Source organism: Eublepharis macularius, chromosome 5, assembly GCF_028583425.1.
Source record: "Eublepharis macularius isolate TG4126 chromosome 5, MPM_Emac_v1.0, whole genome shotgun sequence".
NCBI classification, from domain to species: domain Eukaryota; kingdom Metazoa; phylum Chordata; class Lepidosauria; order Squamata; family Eublepharidae; genus Eublepharis; species Eublepharis macularius.
In genome coordinates this window covers 135,957,706-135,978,502 of record NC_072794.1, presented here as the reverse complement: position 1 = coordinate 135,978,502, position 20,797 = coordinate 135,957,706, and the positions used below count along the sequence as shown (strand labels likewise).

General features: G+C 44.4%; 1 protein-coding gene across 1 annotated transcript in view; it reads right to left on the bottom strand.

The window, feature by feature from the left end:
* Positions 1–14,218, bottom strand: part of MYL9 (myosin light chain 9) — a 30,662-nt gene extending 16,444 nt beyond the window's left edge. The window contains exon 1 of the mRNA XM_054979198.1: positions 14,039–14,218. The gene's annotated coding sequence lies outside the window, so the exon portion shown is untranslated. The remainder of the gene's footprint in view (positions 1–14,038) is intronic.
* Positions 14,219–20,797: the final 6,579 nt, after the last annotated feature.

Genomic DNA, 20,797 nt, shown 5'->3' with positions numbered 1-20,797 from the left:
TCTGCACAAAGGCAGGCTCACAAACAAGAACACAGGCTGGAGACCCACTCAGGAATAAGCAGGAAACGGGTTATCTGTTCCTAGCAGATTCCTAGCATTCCTTTCCCCTCCCCCTGCTCCCTTTGTCTAGCCGGCAAAGCACACTTGTGGGTCTGTGCTCTTTCCCCGAGCCACAGCTTGTTAATCAGGATTAGAGGCACATCATGGAGAGAAGAGGATGAATAAGCAGGAACTAGATATTCTTCCAAAAATACAGCTTTGATCTCACACTGGAATGGAGCTTGGTTACATCAGGAATTTTCAAGTAGACTGTGAGACCCTTTTGAGGCTAAATCCACACAAAGATGAAGAGCTAGTCTGATGCAATTCAAAGTCTTTTTTTTAAGTAAAATTTCTTTTTTAACTTATTTTGATTTTCATCCCTATCTTGTTACAAAGGCTTACGCATCCACAAAAGGGGAAAAATATTTCCACATTTACAGTTAAAGTGGAAAAATGATTGCAGACATTGTTAGGAGAGAAAGTTGATGCGAATTACTCACCTCTCTTCTCCTTGCCCCCTTACCTTCTTCCCTATGCCCTTATGATTATGTGAAATGACTTATTAAATCCGACCATTTGGTCCATCTAGATCAGTACTGTCTGCTCTGATGGGCAGTAGCTTTCTAGAGGATCTGAAGGAGGTTTTTCCAGGATGGGATCCATTTTTTTTTTAAATTTACTTTTTAATTAAGCTTTATAACATACAACAAATAGAAATCAACAATGAACATCAACTGTAACACAACAACTAATCAATAATAGTTTACAAGTTTTGAAGAATATGAACATTACAATAACTTTTAAACAAAGCATACATAATATTACCAAATATCAGAAAACTGAGTCAACGTCTGAGCAATTCTTATTTTGGGATGTAAATCGTGCATGTCTATAAATTCAAGAGAAGGGAACCATTTCTCATAGAAATTGGAACTGGCGGGAAAGCTTTCAGCATTGAGAATATTATCATTAATTTTATCCAGGATGAAATGTTCCCATATCTTAGAGAGCCACATCTCTTTAGTTGGCACTTTCTTCAGATTCCAGACTGAAGCTATCGCTGATTTCGCTGCAACTAAAAATATTGCTATAAGATTCCTGATAGCTTTTGGGATCTGTGGAATATTCCATTGGTCTAGAAATATAATTGAAGGTGATAATGGAGTATCGTAATTCGTTATCTGTTGGATCCATTTTTTGAGCTTGCAGGTGTTCTGCTACTGAGCTAGAGCCCCACCTAGCACTCTGATGCCACGTCCATTTAGACCGTATGCAAAGCCTGACTTGAATATGCAGGTCTGGGGTGATGCATGTTGTCATCCTGCAAGGGTTGTCAACCTCCAGGTGAGGCCTGGAGACCTCCTGGAATTACATCTGATCCCCAGACTACAGAGATCAGTTCCTCGGGGGGGGGGGGGGGAATGGCTGATTTGAAGGGTGGCCTCTGCAGCATTACACACTGCAGAGGTCCTTCCTCAGGCGCCTCCAAACCTCTAGAAATTTCCCAATCCAAAGTTGGCAACCTAGGCGTTCATGGTTCAAAAGATACACATCAGGCTTCCTGGCCATGTCTCAACAAACGCCTGGCTGCATGTAATTGTGCACGACCCATAAATTGTTCCCCAGCACCTTGGGCTGGAAGCACTCCCTCTCATTGCATCTGGAGTTACAGACACAGAAGGAATCATTGATAGAGCAGAATCTCTTGGATATACAGAATTTTCTCCTCGGGGTTCACAGATAAAAAGCAAACTGGAAATAAGAAAAATACACAGGGCAAGTGAGACTTCAGCTTTATGATGTTAATGTTTATAGTGTGAGAGGCAAGTTTTTCAGGTGTTATTGATCAAGAAAAAGGAAAGTGTCATCGTAGGGGTGAGATTTACTTTGCTGTATGTTATCAGAACAACAAAAATGCAAGCAGGGCTTGATTTGGCTCATCCCAAGAACACATGTGCTCAGGCTGCCATCCTGAAAAGAGAGCTTCTGAGCATGGGGGGAGTGCATTTCCTTCGCCTGTGTATAATAACCATTCCATGACCCACAGATCTGGAATTAGGGAGATTCCAGAATGGTTGGAATCTGAACACCTCTTCTTTTACAATTTAGCAACCAGAAGCATGAAGCAAATATTTAGGCAATATTGCAATAACTTGGTCTTATTGATGAAATTCAAGTTGGAGATTTAGGACTGCCGAGGGCACTCTCCACTACCACTCTGGCTCAGTAAATTCCCGGATGTTTGGGGGTGGAGCCTGGGGAGGGACCTCCACAGGGTATAATGCCAGAGTCCACCCTCTAAAGCTCCCATTTTCTCCAGGGGAACTTTTGTAGTCTGGAGATCATTTGTATTTCCAGATCATCTCTACACCCCTCTTGTAGATGGCATCCCTAGATGCATTGTTCCCCCTGCCATTTTATTCTCACAGGTAGTCTACTGTGACAGTTCCAGAATCTATTGCGGCACCTGAAATACTAACCAAGTTTATTTCCGCAAAAGTGCTTGTGAGGCCTCACTTTTTGAGGTGCAGAAAATCTTTTACAGAGATTTTGATAACCAGCATTGCAGAAAGTGGGCAGGGAGAAAGAGGAGTTGTATCAGAGAGAAACCTGTTGTAATTCTGAGGGGTGAGAGTGCTTGTGTAAGGGACTGGCACAAATTTGGTTAAAGAAATCTCTGTAAAAGGATTTCCCACACAACTTGCTTCTGATGAAGTGAGTCCTGACTCATGACAGCTTCAAAGTGTCACTGGACTTCTATTTTATTCAACTATCCGATGAGATAGGTTAGGCTAAGAAATTGGATTAAGATCACCCAGTTGCATGGTAAAGTGAGCATTTGGGCCCAGGTCTCCCTTTATCTTACCTACTAAGCCCTATACCACACTAGTTCTCCATTTTATGCTACAGCAGGCAGGAAAGCAGCAGGAAAACCACCTATTTGCAAATCTCAGTGTACTTACATATATACAAATAACAGCTCTTGTTGACTATCACAGGGAAGAGGAAGAGAAATATGTGCTGATTTAAATGTGAACCAGGGACCTTGCTCTCACAGGAGTGGCAAAAGAATTTGCTAGTAAACAGGATGATAGCACTCGAGCACCCTGGCCTTGCTACCAGATGTCTGACAAAAGGACTTTATTTGATGGCCAGTCCATCGATACCCATCTTGACACTATATTTCCCTTATCCAAAAGCACTGCAAAGTTGATTTCTTTTGAAAATTAACCTGTCTTGGGGGTAAGGGCTGCCAAACTCCAGGGTGGGGAAGTTCTCCTGGAATTACAACTGATCTCCAAAATACAGAGATCAATTCCTCTGGAAGAAATGGCAGCTTCAAAGGGTGGACTGTGTTGGTATCACATCCCCATTGGACTCCTTCCCTTGCTCTCTCCAAATCTCCAGGAATTTCTCAAGCCAGAGTTGGCAACCCTGCTTGGGGGATGTAGTCATATGAACTTCCCAGATTCTAATTTCAGATTTAAACACTACCAGTTTATCTTTCTAGGAGCAAAAATAATGTGGCTTAAGATAACCCCTTGTGGACATTACTCCTGCCTCTGTGAAAGCCAGTGAAGTGCAGTAGTTGAAGTAGTACACTAGTATGGACTGAATCCCCATTCAGCTATGAAGCGTACTGAGCCTTGGAGTAGTTACTCTCTCACACCCCAAGGTTTAAGGGGAGAACTGTGTACATTCGTCAGAGCTCCTTGGAAGAAGGTCAGGAGCAAAGCCAGATAACAGAGAGTGTCCCATCTCCTCCACGCAATCTTTCCCACCTGTAACACAGGCAAGTAGGAGTAACTTAAGAACAGCCACAGTAACGGAGCTGAGATGTAATAGACTTGGCATTTTTCATCTAAGTGCTGTCAGCCACAGTCCTCTTAAGTGCTATCAAAAGCACTTACTTGTTAGGCATCGTAAGAAAGGAACCTTTAGTGCTCACAGCTAGACAGAACTTCCATGCTCTGGGGCAGTATATCAGTTGCTGAGGAGCAACAGTGGGCTGCTTCCTCCATGACCTGCCTGTGAGCTTCCTCCATGCATCTGGTTGGCCACCATGGGAAACAGGATGCTGGATGAGTTTGACATTTGGCCCAATGCAGCAAGGCTGCTCTTATGTTCTTATCAGCTGCTACGAGATATGGCAAGGGAGCACTCCTCTCCTCTCCTTCCCCCCCCCCAATCTGTTCCCAGAAATCAACACAGTGGAAGCAGTTACAGCTTGTTTGTGAAAAAGCAAATGGAAGTGTCTCTTGGCTCTTCGCTGGCTTTTCCCTGAGGGCGGCTATTCTGGGAACACCCGCTCATAGCCACCCTGAGGAAGCCCACAGAAGAACAGCCCAATGGCTGAAGAAAAGAGCGGTTGTTTGAGCCAGTGAGGTGAAGTCACTAGAGTGACAGAGCAGGATGCAGGCGACTCAGGTTCAAGTCCCCACTCTGCCATGGAAGTTTGCTGGATACTTGGGGCAGTCACAGACTCTCGGCGTAACCTACCTTGCAGGATTATTGTGAGGAAAAAATGGGAGGAAAGCACAATGATGTAAGCTCCTTTGGTCCCCATTGGGGAGAAGGGCAGGGTATAAATGAAGTGAAAATAAAAAAAACAAAAATATGTAAAATCCTGTGCTGATTTAGGGCATCTTTTCTCAAGGTGGGAGCCCCCCCCCCTCCGCCCCAGGTCTTAGCCCAGCAATTTCTTGACCTGGTTGTGATGCTGCTTCCCTCTCTGCCAAGCAATACTTTGCGGGAAACATTCTCTAGAGGGGCTCTCACTATGCTGTAGGGTTGCCAACCTCCAGGTGGGGTCTGGAAATCTGGAATTACAAGTAATCTCTGGACAACAGACATAAGTTCCCCTGGAGAAAAAGGCCTCTGTGGAGGGTGATCTCTATGGCATTATACCTCACTGAGTTCCTTCCCAAACCTCACTGTCTCCAGGCTCTACCCCCCAAATCTCCAAAAATTTCTCAACCCTAAGCTGGCAACCCTACGCAGGTACAGACATTTGAGGACCCAACCTGCCCAGCCCCTTGTTCTGGAACTCCAGGGAGTTTGTAAAAAAAACCTTCTTTATACAGCTGATAAGAGAATGCCTAGCAGTTACCCTGGGGGGAGAGAGAGTTGTTTAGCAAGAAAAAAAACTTTAGACAATGATTGCAGAGCTCAAAGGCTGGCTTGTTAGTGCAAGCCAAGAGTGCCAGCCCCAGGAAGACAGGGAGGGAGATGATTAGTTCAAGGCTGAGATCCACCTCCCATTGCAAAGAGGATAAAAGCTTCTTTGTCCTCCAGCCTACAGTGGGAAGTTACCCAACATTACATTTGTCACCAGCTGCCCTGCTGCCTCTTTTCCACTAACGTTATCACAGACAAAGTTACAACTGGCCAAAGTGACGCTAATGCTCCAGCCCTTCTAGACTGTGTTCAGTAGACCTGCGTCCTTGCAGTCCCTATTGAGAAGCAGAATTGGGTCTGCTTGTAAAGGTTTTGCAGGTGCCGCGGCTCCTATTCAGGCTGCATCTGCCAATGTGCAATTTGATATCACACACACACAAATGGATGAAGTTGCCTTACACTGAGTCAGAACACAGGTCTGCTCCAGTTGCCTGTGGCTCTGCAGACACAGAAAGATCTTGCTCACCCCTGCAACCTGATATCTTTGTAACTGGAAACTCTGGGGACTGAACCTGGGACTTTCTACATGCAAATCCAGTGTTGCCATCCCACTAGATCAATATCAGTTTCCTCACCACGCCTACCAATGCCTGATGCGCTCTGACTGAATCTGTTCCAAACACTGGAGTTAATTAGTTGGCAGCATTGATTTGGCTAGCACAATATAGCCAGCCATACTGTCAGGAGGCCTATTGGTCTGCATGACTTGGCTCCACCAGAGCATTTAGGAGGAGGGAAAGATTTCCACCCACAGAGCACAACTTTCTTGGTCATCTCCAGACGGCCCATGAGAAGGTCAATCTGTTTGGGCTGACAAATTCTTATGAATGATTCTTGTCTATCCTACAAATACTTTCTTCTTTCAAAAGTTAAGATGTAGGGCCAACGGAAAGCTTTAAAAATAAAGCATGATCATTTTTTAAAAAGAGTGGTGAAAATTGGGCAGTATAGAGGAAATTATATGGGGAGATAAACATGAAGTTTTGCTCTAGTTTTCATTCTTCAAATGTACATCCATGCTAAGGTTGTCCCTTTTAGACTCCTCACTCCCTGCTTGATGGTTCTCATTTCATGAGACGATTTTAAGATGATTTTAATGGCATGGTATTAAGAGCATAGGGAGTTAGCGCTCTGGTAGGTTAAGCATCAGCCAGGTCATGTTCAGTCTACATTTTTGTTGGCCTTTCCTCTATTCCACCTTCTGAACAGACAAATCAGCCTTCTTTCTCTCTCCCTTCCAATATCTTGATAGGAATGTGGTTTCTTAAATTCTGTAAACCAAGTGGCATGAAGCAACGAACAGATTCCCTCCTGTTGTATCACCCTGCCTAATTTATCAGTGCTTTGCTAAAAATCTGCAGGTTGATTAACATGTGAATATTCGCCAGCCTATGTCTGGCATTTGTGAGCCAGCCACTGCAGCTAAACCTTAACAAACAGAATTTGCCTTTCTAATCCAAACACAATGACTAAGCCTGTTGATATTGCCACTATTTTCACCAATTGATGCCTTTTGTGATAAGAACCAGAGAAAAGATAATGATTTTATAACATACCAAGACATGATAAACCCTCAAGGAAAGATAAAATCATGGCAAGAAATTCAAGATGAAGGGGGAAAAAATGCAATGGCTGATATATTTTCAGGCAGTTTCCAGAATACAAGAAGCCCAGAAGGAACTCAGAGGACAGTTAAGGAATCTTACCGACTTTGAGAAAATAATCATGCAGAAAAAGGAACACATCTTGGGTCTAATATATAAACTTTTACTCTAATATGATACCAAATAAGAAAAAGTTAGAGTGTGCATGATAATGTGGATGCAAAATTTTGGAGAAGAAATAACATTTCAACAGTGGGAGAGTTGATACAAGATGTTCTTTAGATGGTACATTACACCAAAAGACACTGAGAAAATGGACAAGAAATATGGGGGGTTATGTTGGAAATGTAAAGAAGCAGATGGTTCCTTCTATCACATGTGGTGGACTTGCTCAAAAGCAAATATTTCTGGAAAGAAATACATGCTGAGATGCAAAAGATTTTAAAATACTACCAGAAAAGATTTTAGAATACTACCAAAAAATGCAGACAGAAAATTACTCAAACTATTTAGATATTTATTGACGGCAGCAAGGGTGGTATTTGCTACCAGATGGAAGGAAGAAGAATGCCCAACTAGGGAAACCTGGAGAGATAAGATGGCAGAATACGTAGCGATGGCAAAACTAACAAGCTATTTAAACAGAAGACCAATGAGAGAATTCGAAGAGAAATGGGGGAATTACTTTACTTACAAAGGATAACATGCATAAAATGTCTTAGTTTTAGAAACCTGAATAAGATGGTATACTGATATATTGTAACAGATTGAATATAAGGTTAGGATCTGATGAGAATGGTTAAATATTAGTGATGAGGTAGAATGTATGAATGGAAACTTTGGCATAACAGTTAAGTTAAATAGAAATGATCTGTATAGAAGCATTAGATCATATTAAGATATAGCAGTAAGAATGTATATGGAGACTGCTTGTTTTGACCTTTAGTTGATCTAAAATTGAATACTGTGTAGGAAAAAGATTGTATTTAGTTTGAGAAGATACACAGGAGTTGGAATAGGTGATGTAATATTGATGAACTCTGATTAAGATATGTCTTGGAACTCTGTATTTTATCATAACAACTGTTGTAGTGCAAAATATTATTGTTCCTTTGACGCTATTATCCCTTCTTTTTCCTGTATCCCTCTTTGCTTTGAAAAAGGGGAGAAAGATTTTTTAAAAAACACAATGACCTAGTTCAGATGGAACACCAAATCATGGATGACCTTTATGTGAACAAACAAGCCAGAGGCACTTCCATATTCCCCTCCTCCATAACCTAATTAAATATTTCTGTTTTTGTGGCAAACTATCATTTGCCACCAAGTGTGGCTTGTTCTGGCCTTGAAAACCAGGATTCTAAACCAGGATTAAACAACGGTTTGTAATCCTAAATTGCAGGGCAGTCACAAACCATAGTTTTGAAGTTCCAACATGATGACAAAATAATGATTTACTGCAATAGCTGAAGTCTTATATCTTAAAACAGGAGAGGAAATAGACTCTGTGCTCCTGAGTATCCCCCAAGCTCATTCATGTAGTGGTATACTATGACTGTTAAATTTGGAACATGCTGCTAATATTTTTCAGTGCAGGCAGTTCATGGAGTATATCTGCATGTGTGAAGGGGTCAAGCTGCTTGGATCACCTGTGCCTGGAACTGAGAACGTGGCTCGTCTCTGAAGCTTTCCAACACCCCAATCCTAAGGATGATTGCACCAGCAAAAACTGTGGATAGGGTGAACTGCTGAAGTACTGATGCGGAGAGAGTGCCACACTGATAGTGCAGTGCTAGTACTAACACCCATCTGCAGACAGGGTTGCCAACCTCCAGGTGGTGGCTGGTGATCTCCTGGAATTACAAACAATCTCCTGGCCACAGAAATCAGTTCCCCTGGAGGGTAGACCCTATACTCTACTGAGGACCTACCCCTCCCTCAATCCCACCCTCTCCAGGCTCCACCCTCAAAATCTCCAAGAATTTCCCAATCTGCAGCTGATAGAGCCCATTCCTGCCCCATGACACCGGCATAGTTTAGCCTTTTAAGGACTCGTGTCTGTGCTGTTGTGTACTCCATTCTATGCAAAAATCCTAGCATGGACCTGACAGAGCAGGCTGGTTCCAGGTAAGATGGGCTCCACTGGGCCCCTGGCCAGGCCACCTGTGATGCAGAGAGAGATCAGGCATGGAAACAGTAATTGCCACTCCCGGTTGCCACTAATTCTCACTCACCTGCTTGGGTGATTGCACAGCTGCTGACACCACTAAGAATGGCAGCAGCCACTTGCTTGCCTTCCCTCTCCCTCTTGTTGGCAGTGGCAGATGAGGGAACAGTGCCCAGCAACAAGCAGAGGGTAGGCAGCTGTGGCAGCTACCAAGGTTCTGGGGCATTGGCATCTGCCCAGTGATGGCAACCAACCTCTGACGCTGGCCTTGCTGATGGAGGAGGAGGCAGTATGCTGTGCTTGGCTTTGACACCACCTTAGCCTCTTGGGCTATGCTGGGTGCTGCTTTTGCTGTTGTGTGTCTCCTGCTGCCATCGTTGGTGGTGGTGGAAAGTACCATCAAGTCAGAGGTGACTTATGGCGACCCCTACTGGGGTTTTCTAGGCAAGAGACTAACAGAAGTGGTTTGCCTGCCTCTGCATAGCGACCTTGGTCTTCTTTGAGGTCTCTTACCAATTATTATCCCAAGCCAACCCTGCCTAGCTTGCAAGATCTAACAAGATTGGCCTTGCCTGAGCTATCCAGGCCAAGGTGCTGCCAATAGTTATATGAAGGCCTAAGATTGGCATGTGAGGAATTTGACCTGTTGCTTATGCATCCAAGATAAAAATAGACCCACAGAAAGCTTAATTTTGCAAATAATGTTATTTTGCAAAGCTGCCCTGAGACTGGTTTCATCTTTACCTGCAGCTTAGTGATTCTGTACATGCCAGTTTAACCCAAGTGATCCAAGGCACTTATCTGACCAGGACAGGGCACCCAACTAGCTAACTGCTATGCATCCTGGTTTGTGTGTGCTGGTGAATGAGCTGGCAGGATGGAGTGTACTGCTTCAGATTGCAGGGTATGGATTCCTGCTTAGACAGGTCCTTTGCACTGAAACTAAACTTCCATGCAAATAGAAAACTTGGACATCAGGAAGAAAAGTTCTACTGCCTCTGCATGCTTGCTGAGCTGGTTTTCTGTTTGCAGGGAGTTTTTAGCATACAAGAACATTCCAAAATATGACCCCCCCCCCACCTGCAGTACGAAGAAGTACAGACCATTATTCCACCACGGCTCTCTACTACCTTGTTGCCAATTCATTTCCCCTGCATGTGTGATCCCGGTCTCAGTTATTGTGCCTTCACTAGAATTAGTACTGTGCTGCAGCTTTGGGAACCATCTAGCTAAAGATAATCATGACAGCAAAGCATTTTTAACTGTCTAAGCAGGGTTGGCCTCAGTTTTTTGCTGCCTGCATGTGAAAAATTGTCACACTCTGGTCTTTTCTTCCACCCTACATCTTTCAGCTTCTACCTGGTTATGGTGCTGGCATAAGAACAGCAGTGTATAGCTGCTGCCACTAGTCGGCATCCTAAACAGTTTTGGCTTGAGGCTTAGGGTTGTGCTGTAATTCTCAAGAAAGTACCTCCATGGGGTTGCCAATCTCCAGGGGAAGTTGGAGCTCTCCTGGAATTACAGCTGATCTCCAGACCACAGAAATCAGTTCGCCTGGAGAAAATGGCTGCTTTGGACTCTGTGCCACTATACCCTGTTGGGGTCCCTCTCCTCCCAAATCCTGCCCACCCCAGGCTCCGCCCCCACATTTTCAGGAATTTTCGAACTCAGCGTTGGCAAACTTAACTACCAGGCATAATTATGGTAGCAGTATTCCACCTTTCCAGTAGAGATCTCTACATTGATGGGAGAAAGCTATTCCACATCACAGGGCTGTACAGCTTTTCAGTGAACCTCTCTCCTCTCTACTTTGTGATAATGGGATATGATATTGCATTATGCCCCGTAAGTGCTGGCCCAAATCAGCAGTAAAAGAAATAACTAGATTTCTTGTCATCTGCAAAGATGGATACCGGAGAAGAGGGATGTACCAAGAGCAGAGCAAAGAACAAGAAACAATGGTGCAGTGACTCTCAAACCATTCCTACTTCCTTCACTCTGCACTGCTTGGAGAAGAAACTCAGCACAGTTTAGTAGTCCATGTGATAAAATATTGCCTTGGCCATGATCCACTTTTCTGTGGTCCCCGTACCTAGCTGGTACCCAGCTGGATTAGAAAGCCTGAGTTCAAATTCACATTCTGTCATGAAGGCTCCTGGATGGCCTTGGGCCCATCACCGCCTCTCAGGCTTATGTACCACGCAGGATTATTGCTGAGTAGGTAAGGTGAGAGTGGGGATCGGGTGTGCTGTTCTGAGCTCCTTGGAGGAAGGATGTAATAAATATGTAATGAATCCCAAAGGATCTGCGCACTTTAAGCACAGTTCACCAGATGTTGCTACCACACATTTGGGTACATAACTATTGTGGAGGGGTTTCCTCCTAAATGTTGAATCTTAGACATTTCTCAGTTCTGAAGAATTTCCTAGGGTGTTTTTCAGACTCCTTATCTTCAGTGTTTCTAATACCACTAACGCTGTCACTTTATGCTAGTAATATGCTAGGTGCTGTATAGAACACCGAAGAAATTTTAACCCTGCCTGAGGGTTTATATCTTACTCTGTCTTGATGCACTGGATAGCACATTCTTATATTATCAGCACTAAGTTAAAATGAGCAATTCGAATTATGCTTGCAAACAAACTGGCAGCCGGTGCAGCTCTTCAAGTTCTGGTGAAATATGTAGCTATATTTCTCGAAAAGCTGAAGTTTCCAACTGCTTTTCAAAGGCAGCTCCTCATATAATACCATATCTCTGAAAAGCATTTGGAAACTTCAGTGCTTCCAAACATGGAAAAATGAGCCAAGATCATTTCTTGCCAGGAGGCAACACTGGAAGCGCACCAGCCATCAAGAGCGAAAGGCAATCTAGTGTCACAGACATCATTTAGGTGTCTATAAACAAAGCTGGATCTAACAGCACTTCCAAGTTGAAGGGCTGACCTTCAAAAATTGAAGTGCAACTCCGTTCAACACAAGCTGTTTACCTCCTCTGGGGTCAAGTGACCATCTAACCTGCATTGTTTGGATTAAGCTCCAGTTTGTGAGCGCCCACGGACAAGGCTGAAGGTGGTTCTCAGTTCCTTATTTGCACATATAGGCCATTTCCACACGCGTTGAATAATGCACTTTCAATGCACTTTCGTAATCCTTTAGAAGTGGATTTTTTGTTCCACACATGGGAAATCAGTTTCAAATCTTCACTAAAGAGTATTGAAAGTGGATTACCCAACATGTGTGGAAGCAGCAACAGTCAGTGTGGTGTCCTGGTGAGACTGTTGAACTAGGATCTGGAAGACCCAGGTTTGAATCCCCACTCTACCTTGGAAGCTTGCTGGGTGACCTTGGGCTAGTCACAGACTCCCCAGCTAACCTACCTCACAGAGCTGTGGTGAGGATAACAGTGAGGGGAACAATGTAAGCCACTTTGGATCCCCCACTGGGGAGGGAGGCAGGCAGGATATAAAAGAAGTATATAAATAAATAAAAATATTGATGATATTTTAAATGTTCTGCATCCCAGAGTAAGCTTTGGACCACCACAAATCTTACATCTCCAGACTTCGGGGCCTTTGCCCTACCAGCTCATCATCACTATTTGTGGTTGTGTCTGCAAGTAAGAAACTGGGAACCAGCTTCAGCCTCGTTCCCATCCAATCCATTACTGTCTCCAAACGCTTGTTGAGGGAATCCGCCTCCTGAATCAAGTTTAAGGAAAAGATGGCGTCATCTGTCATCTGCATACTCATGATACCGCATTGCAACATATGAAAGTCATAAATCAAGTGTGTATCTCTGAGCATCTGTAGAATTCATTCTGTTCACCACTGAACACTATTATCCACCCTCTCCTCTCAGATCCCACACCAAGAATTGCTCATCTGGCTTTCCGGGTTGAAGAGCAATCCTGAGCCCTCTTTTAATGGTATTTTCCAATGGAGGCCTTTTTTGGCACACCCCTTCCATACAACTTCCTCAAAAACCATTCTCTGAGCACTAATAGTGCAATAGTCAGTCCAGGCAAGGCGAACAGGGCCTGTACCCAATGCATAGACTGCTATTCAACCCCATCACATCCCCAATACATGTATACATCCATCCATGAACACATGATCTATACTAAGTCACACCATTGGTCTGCCTAAGGAATTGGACTTGGGACCATCTGCAGGCAAAGTAGATGCTTTACCTCTGAGCTATGGACCCACCACTCCCAAGAGGTGAAATACTGCCCCCTATAATTTAGCATTTAAATCAGACAGGAGGGATATTCCTGCTGGAAGGAACTTTGGAAATCAACCGCTTCTTGAGAACAGGAAAGGAGGCCATGTATGTCTATGTGAGAAATCAGAACAGTTCCCATAATACCTTTTATTAGGACCAACCAAATGACACATAACAGTATGCAAGCTTTAGAGTTCACTAAAGCCCTTCATCAGGCTTCATTAGGCACTGTGGTGTAGCAGCTGGAGTGTCAAACTAGGATTTGGGAGACCCAGGTTTGAATCTCCCCTCTGCCATAGAAGCTCACTGGGTGACCTTGGGCCGGCCACACTCTCTCAGCCTAACCTACTTCACAAGGTTGTTGTGAGAATAAAACGAGGAGAGGAGAATGATGTAAGCAGCCCTGAATCCTCACTAGGGAGAAAGGCAGAGTACAAATGTAGTAAACAAACACAGTAAATAATGTTACAAAAGTATTTTTTTAAGAAAGAAAAACTCCTTGAGACCTACATGGCTACTAACAACGTATGTCTATGACATCTTATTAGTAAGGATGTTTCAGAAATGAATTAAAGACCAAAATGTGTTGTGCCACCTTAAACTCTTATCCTGGCATAAACTTTCCTGGATCGGATCCCATTTCACTAGATCAAGTACATTCCCGAGGGTATCCTTGTTAGTCTGTCGCCCCCGAACCAGAGGGGGACCTGGTGCATAAGGCAAGTTATCCTCGCCCCACCTTTCCTTTCCTGCCAAGGGGAAGCCTCCCCTTCTCTTCCCACCCACGCGTTTGTTAAAAGAGAAATCAAGGAACCGCCCTTACCTGACTCGGACACAAAGCTGCTGGACCCCTTCGAGATCGACCCAAGAGTTTCTGATTCCCGCAAAGGGATGAAATTTCACCGGCTATTGTTTTAAGCTCCCTAGTTTGGGAAAGAGCGGGATCGGGTGGCAGGAGCGGCCAATGGAGAATGGCGTTTACCCAAAGCGTTCCCTCCCACCCCAAAGGATTTGGCCATACAAGGCGAAAGAATGCTGCGCGCCGAGGGATGGCAGCAGCCCAGCTGCGGGACGCGGGATTTGGGGCTGGGAGAGGAAAGAAGCGGAGAGGGCGGGGGGGCCGAGAGACTCTGCCTTATATAGATGCAAGGGCGTCGAGGGCGGGGGCTGCGGAGGTCCCGGTGCGCTCCGAGCCGCCGGCCTCGGGGAGTCCGAGAGCCAGCTTCCTTTATAAGGGTACGGGCCGTGCGAAAGACACGCTTTGATGCTGCTTGGCTGCAGGCGCTTTAAACAAAGATGTAAAAATAAAAGGAGGAAACAAGGCAGAGGCGGCGAGGGCATTGGCATAGCTGGCGTTTTTTCCTACGCGCAGTTTTTCACTGCAAGGCTCAGATGTCTCCTGCTCTTTCCTTGTACAGAAGAGTTGGGGGGGGGGGCGGACCAGGTAAAAAGTTTTCCACGAGGTGCGATTTGCCTGCGCTCGACCTCTCCCCAGTTAGAGAGAGCGCAGGACCCCACGCAGGCCCCCTCCTGGCAGAGAATGGTATTGTAGCTGTGGCAAACTGCGCTACCACCAAATTCCCACTTTAAAGTGTGTGAATGGAATGCTTCAGAAAAATGCAGAAACTTGGAACAAAGGAGCCTGGTTTTTATTTTGTGCCACTTCTCATTCTTGCTAACAAACTTGTGGACTATGATATATCACATTTTTATTCTCTCTTCCAGCAACATACCTGTTTCTCCCCTCCTGGAGAACCCCTGGAATTACAACTGCTCGCCAGGTCACAAAGCTCAGTTCCCCTGGAGAACATGGCTGCTATGGAGGGTGATCACTATAGCATTATACTCTGCTGAGGTCCCTCTCCAAACCCCACCGTCTCTAGGCTCCACCCCCAAAACCTCCAGGAATTTCCCAACCTGGAGTTGGCAACCCTTCCCATGAGTAGACTAGGCAGAGATGAAGTGACTGATCCAAGGTCACTCAGTGAGTGTTGTGACTTGAGACACTCGAGATCTGAACTCCAGTTTCTCCATTTTGGCTCTCTAACCGTTACATTAACCTAATCACTACATATCTATGTGGACCTGTTGTATCTGCCTTGCACAGAGCTCAAGGTAGACTGTCTGGATTTAGAAAAAAGGAGATGTTTCTTTATCCCATTTTTATCCTGCCCATTTTCAGCCCCTTCCTTTTATCTTCACAACAATTCTGTGGGGTAAGTGAGGCTGAGAGAAAGTAATTGACTTAAAGTCAATGGGTGAACTTCACAGTTGAAGTAGGATTTGAACCTGGAGTTTCCTTGCCCTGGGAACTGGATTCCCTTCAATCCAGTTAGAGGTGTGATATCATCAGGAGGTGTTCTTCTCTCACCCCACCCCCCAGTCAATTTGCCCAGGAAGAGTCCCATATACACACAGTATGGAGAACTCAGCCATGGCTGAGCTGTTAAAAACCTGCTTATAGTCCTCTCTGTACAGCTCAGGAGACAGAAGGGGCAGCGGGGAGGCAAAAGAACCATTTAAAGCTCATACAAGGCCAGCAGTTATTTGTTCAAAGAATCTATATCTACACTCGGCTGGCAATTGTGTCTACAGAATCCAGAGGCCAAACATTGAAAAAGGAAAACAAAAACTGGTGGCTCACCAAGGTAGCCCTTGAAGCTCAAATCTGATCACAGGCATGGCCATCGCTGAGTAGGGCAATCTAATGTAAAGTGGATAAAGGGAGCCTGTGGCTTTTGCAGTTCAGCCCTATGCATGTTTACTGAGAAGCACATCCCACTGAGCTCACAGTAAGCATGTGTAACATTGCTGCCCAAGGGTTAAATAAAGGAGGGAATCTTGTCATTCAGAGGAACTGCTGTGCAGTTGTTGATTTATTTATTTTGCTATGTTTCAAGTCTGCCTTTCTCACTGAGACTGGATCTCGGTCTTCCTTTTTCATTGGGTCTACGCAGGTAAAAGTGAAGGGTTCTATCGTAGAACGGTGTATGGCTTTGCTATATAGCCATTATTACAATTAATCTTGGATAAACTAAAAACACATCTCATTTACTTTTAAACCACAATATAATATATTTTATTGCTGCCACCTAATGGTCATCACACACATTCCATTTCACTCTGGATTCATCAAAGACACCCCATGAAGATTGGCAATGCAAAAATGGCATCAGATACATCACTTCCTTGCCTTTGTTAGGGCAATTTATTTATGCTGCAGGGCGGAAATCCCAGGCCTCTGTGCCCTGTTTGTTGGCCCTCCAGGGCAACTGGTTGGGCACTGTGTAAAACTAGGTGCTGGTCTAGGTAGAACATTGGTCTGACCCAGCAGGGCTCTTCTTAGGTTCTTAGTCTTGAGTAAACCCTAAATAAATAAAATCAAATGTTAACTAAAATTAAGCTTTTGATGCTATACCGTTGATTCAAATAAAATGTTTTCTGTCTAAATATACAGAAGCCCCATGCCCTGTCATATCTGCTTGGCTGGCCTGCTTGGATGAGAGCCATATTTTTGTGTTAAAAATGCTCCACTTGTTGAAATATGGAGCATCTCTCAGTGAATATTTAGATATGGCCTTATCCTTTTTTTAAAAAAAAGTCTTCAACCTATCTGAGGAAATCACAGGAACTTCGATTTTTCAGTGCAAGGATTTCAGTGCCCTATATCTCTTTGCCTTTTACCACAACTAGAAAAAAACCGAATAAATTTTACAAAATTAGGAAATACGTGCACGTTTGTTTTTTATTTATAAACACCTGAAAATCCAGCTTTTCTCGCAGCACTATCCTACATAGAATTACATTCTTCTAAGTTCATTGAATTCAGTGCTTAGGATGGCACCAAAGGATACAGACTCTTGTTTAAAAATGGCAAAATATTCACAGCTCCAAGCTTTGTCTCCTGAAAGACACAAGCAGGGCTTTTTTTCAGCTGGAACGCGGTGGAACAGAGTTCCGGAATCTCTTGAAAATGGTCACATGGCTGGTGGCCCCGCCCCCTGATCTCTGGAGATCGGGGCGGGGCCACCAGCCATGTGACCATTTTCTCTGAGGGCAACCCACTGAGTTCCGCCACCTCTTTTCCCAGAAAAAAAGCCCTGGACACAAGCATTAATGGCTAACATTTGTATTGTTAAGGATAGGACGTTTTGGAGATCTTTCCTTAATAGGGTTGCCATAGGTTGGAGACAACTTGATGGCACATAACACACATAACACATGTCCAGGCTAGAAATGGCTTGGCAGAGAAGGTGTCAATTAAACTAAATCAATCACACAATATAGAATTAGTGAAACAGAAGGGTAGCAATAAGGTGTTTGCTCTACATGTGGGTCCCTTTAAGTGCACAGTGCTGTGTACTTGTCAGATTTTGACAGGGGAAAACAGGTACAGCTGCAACCAAGCAGCCTCTTCAAAAGGCATTCCTAGGCAAGTACATGCAGATTTGATGGATGAGTTCATTGATTAAAATTCATGTGATCAATCGGCTTGAATGTCTTTTATTGGGTGACAGCCCCAGTCTGAATCACGTACACCACAGTAGCTTTTTCATCTAATCTTCAAGAAAGTTAGGAGAAATGTGCCATCCAAATGAGGACAGGTAAATTCCTGGATTAGGTACAAAAGCAATAGATAACTACAAGCTGTGTGTGCAGCAAGGAAGTACTTTCCAGAGTGTGTGCTTTGGGTGGCTTCTGCCAAGTTGCCCTTCTGACAGGTTTCTTTCCTCTTTTGTCCTCTGCAGTGGTTTTTATTGCTTTTCTTTTCCTGCTCACAGCCCAGCCCAGCCCAACAGGAGGTTGTTTTTATTTAACTAAACCCACAGGAAAGTTTGGCTTTGACACTGTTGCAGAAACAGCCCAACACTTCACTGTTTTGCTACAGAGGAGCCTTAAGCACAGTATAGTTTGTAGGAGCTCTGTTCCTACTGGGAAACCAGTGGGTTAAGCAAATGTTGTAAATTCCTTAGTGCCTTTTATCTCTAATGGCTGCATTTGCAACCCTAACAAAAAAGAGGCTCCCCTGGGGAAGGCAGAAGAATGGGCAATTGTAGAAGCCTTGCAAGACTATACCTTTCTGCCACCTTGTGGCAAATGAACATAGTAAAAGAGATCTATGGAGAATTGCTGAGTCTGAAGGTCCTCATGAGAAAGCAGCCGAGTGGACATTGTTGTTTTGATTGGAAATGCACACACTTCCTCCAAGAGGTTCAAGGCAGCTTGTTCTCATTATCCTCATAACGCCCCTATTATGAGCAAGTGGCCTGGAGGGGAAAAAATCTCTCTCTTTAATAGAGGGTTAATATATCAAAATGGGCAGTTGAAGCTTTTCATGGCATAAAGGTTAATAAGATTACCTGGGATCCAGTTGGCCGGCCTGAAAAGGTCAAGAAAGCTCCCACTCTCCTGGCTTTCTACAAACTGTACAAAACCGAATTATTCAGGAGGGCCTTGGTAAAGGGCATTGGTAAAGGCATAGGTATGCTGCTGTGTACTGTTTTTTTGCTGCAAGTATGCTCCTACTGGATTGTTCTGTGTGCTTAATATATCATAGCAATCTGCTTATACATTGCTTCAACATTTTCCCCTCAGCTCTGTATCAGATTCCTGCCTCGTTTACAAAATTTGGCTATCCTTACCCGGATGTATTGTCTATTGAATGTCCCGGTTGTTGATTGTACTGACTTTTGCGGTGTAACCTGCCCTTTGCTAAAGGGACAAGGTATTTTTTTCCCAAGTCACTTGGCAACCATACTTACAAAGGATGGATAAGTGTTAGCTTCATTGCTGGACTATGCCTCCCCCAACAGGGGCATCCCATCATATGGAAATGGGAGCTAGGGATACTGCAAAAGCACCACATGCAGAGAAAGGGAGCTCACTCGTAGTTTGCTGCGACTCCTGGACTTCACTCATTATTGCTACCAGGAGGACTCTTTACAAGGAGCCCTCCAAGAGAGGCAAAGGCCAGGATGGAGCCCCTTCACAGTGCAATGCTAACCATCTGCTGAGCCAGCTCTACCTGCTCCGTGATTGGGTTACCAACTTTTTTGTTCTAGCCTGGATCCTTCAACAATGCAAGCTACTTAAAGGACAGGGGGTTGACCTGGGCAGTTATCCCTCTCACAGGCATGCAGTGAGCCTAATGCTGTTCAATCAATGTATGGATCCTCTCACAGCTGCCTGTCATATTGGGGGGATCAGCTCCCACACCATGATCCAGACTGACCTGCACCATCTTCAGCATGGGAGACTGAGGGCTCATTCAATACTTGTGGAGGGCTTGGATGGCTCTCAAAGACTACCCCACGAATACTGCAGGAGAACAGTAACTGGAGGATTACTGGGCGAACTGATTGGTATGTGGATAGCCAATCAACAAGAGCCGCTCACCCTCAGTAGCTTTGTCTGACAATGCAAAAATTTTGCAGAGTCTGGAATTCTTTCCAGGACTAACCTGTACCCAGCTCCATTTGGTGTTGGAGCTAGTATAGAGTTGCCAAATCCAGGTTGGGAAATTCTTGGAGATTTTGGGGGTGGAGCCTAGAGAGGACAGGGTTTGGGGAGGGGAAAAGGCCTCAGTGGGGTATAATGCCATAGAATTGACCCTTCAGAGCAGCCATTTTCTCCAGGGGAACTGGTCTCTGTTACCTGCAGATCAGTTGTAATTCTGGAAGATCTCCAGCTACCACCTGGAGGCAACCCTAGGCTAGTAGCTGGAGTCAGCGCTGTAGTTATTGAGGGGTGCCTAGTGCCCTGTGTAGTCCCTTATTCCTGCATGCCCAGGTGGGTGTGTGAATGATAGGAGACTGCTTCTGACTTGTGTGAAGCATCAGTTTTAGTTTAGCCTTTTCTGCCTGTTTTGCTGCTGATCAGTCAATTGCTAGGCAAAAGGTAGGATCTGCCTTTCTGGTGGCACAGGAGGGATCCAAACCTGTTTACCAAGTGGGCCAATTTTCCAGGAAACAATACCTGAGGAAAGGTCCCACCGAACACAGTGGAAATTGACTCTGAATGAACATCCCACTGCCAGCCTGGGATTTTAGACTGCAAATAAGAACCTAAAGGGCATCCTGCTAGATCATCTCAGTGGTCCAACTGGTGATGTCAATTTGTCAATTGCCAAGGAGGGTCACCAAACAGGGCTGGGTCAAAATCACTGCTTTGTTGGAAAGGCTGCGGCAAAATAGGATCATTTGCACATTGTTGGTGGGAATGCCCTCTAATTGAAAACTTTTGGAAGGATATATTGAAACACATAAAAGAAATAACAGGCTATACAATTCCCCTTGCACCAGAAATATTCTTAGATCAATGGGGCACAGTTATGATCCCCAAAATTAGAAGAGATCTAATTAATAACTTATTAGTGGTGGCCAAGAGTTTAATAGCCACAAACTGGAAATCACAAAAAATCCCATCGATTGATAGCTGGTTGGCGAAAGTTTGGGATCATTACGTACAAGAAAAAAAAATCATGATAAGACTATATCAAGCAGTTTCTGAAAGAAACTGACTTTTTGACAAAATGGTATCCATTTTTTGAGTATGTAACTGAAAACAATCTACAACCTCCCAG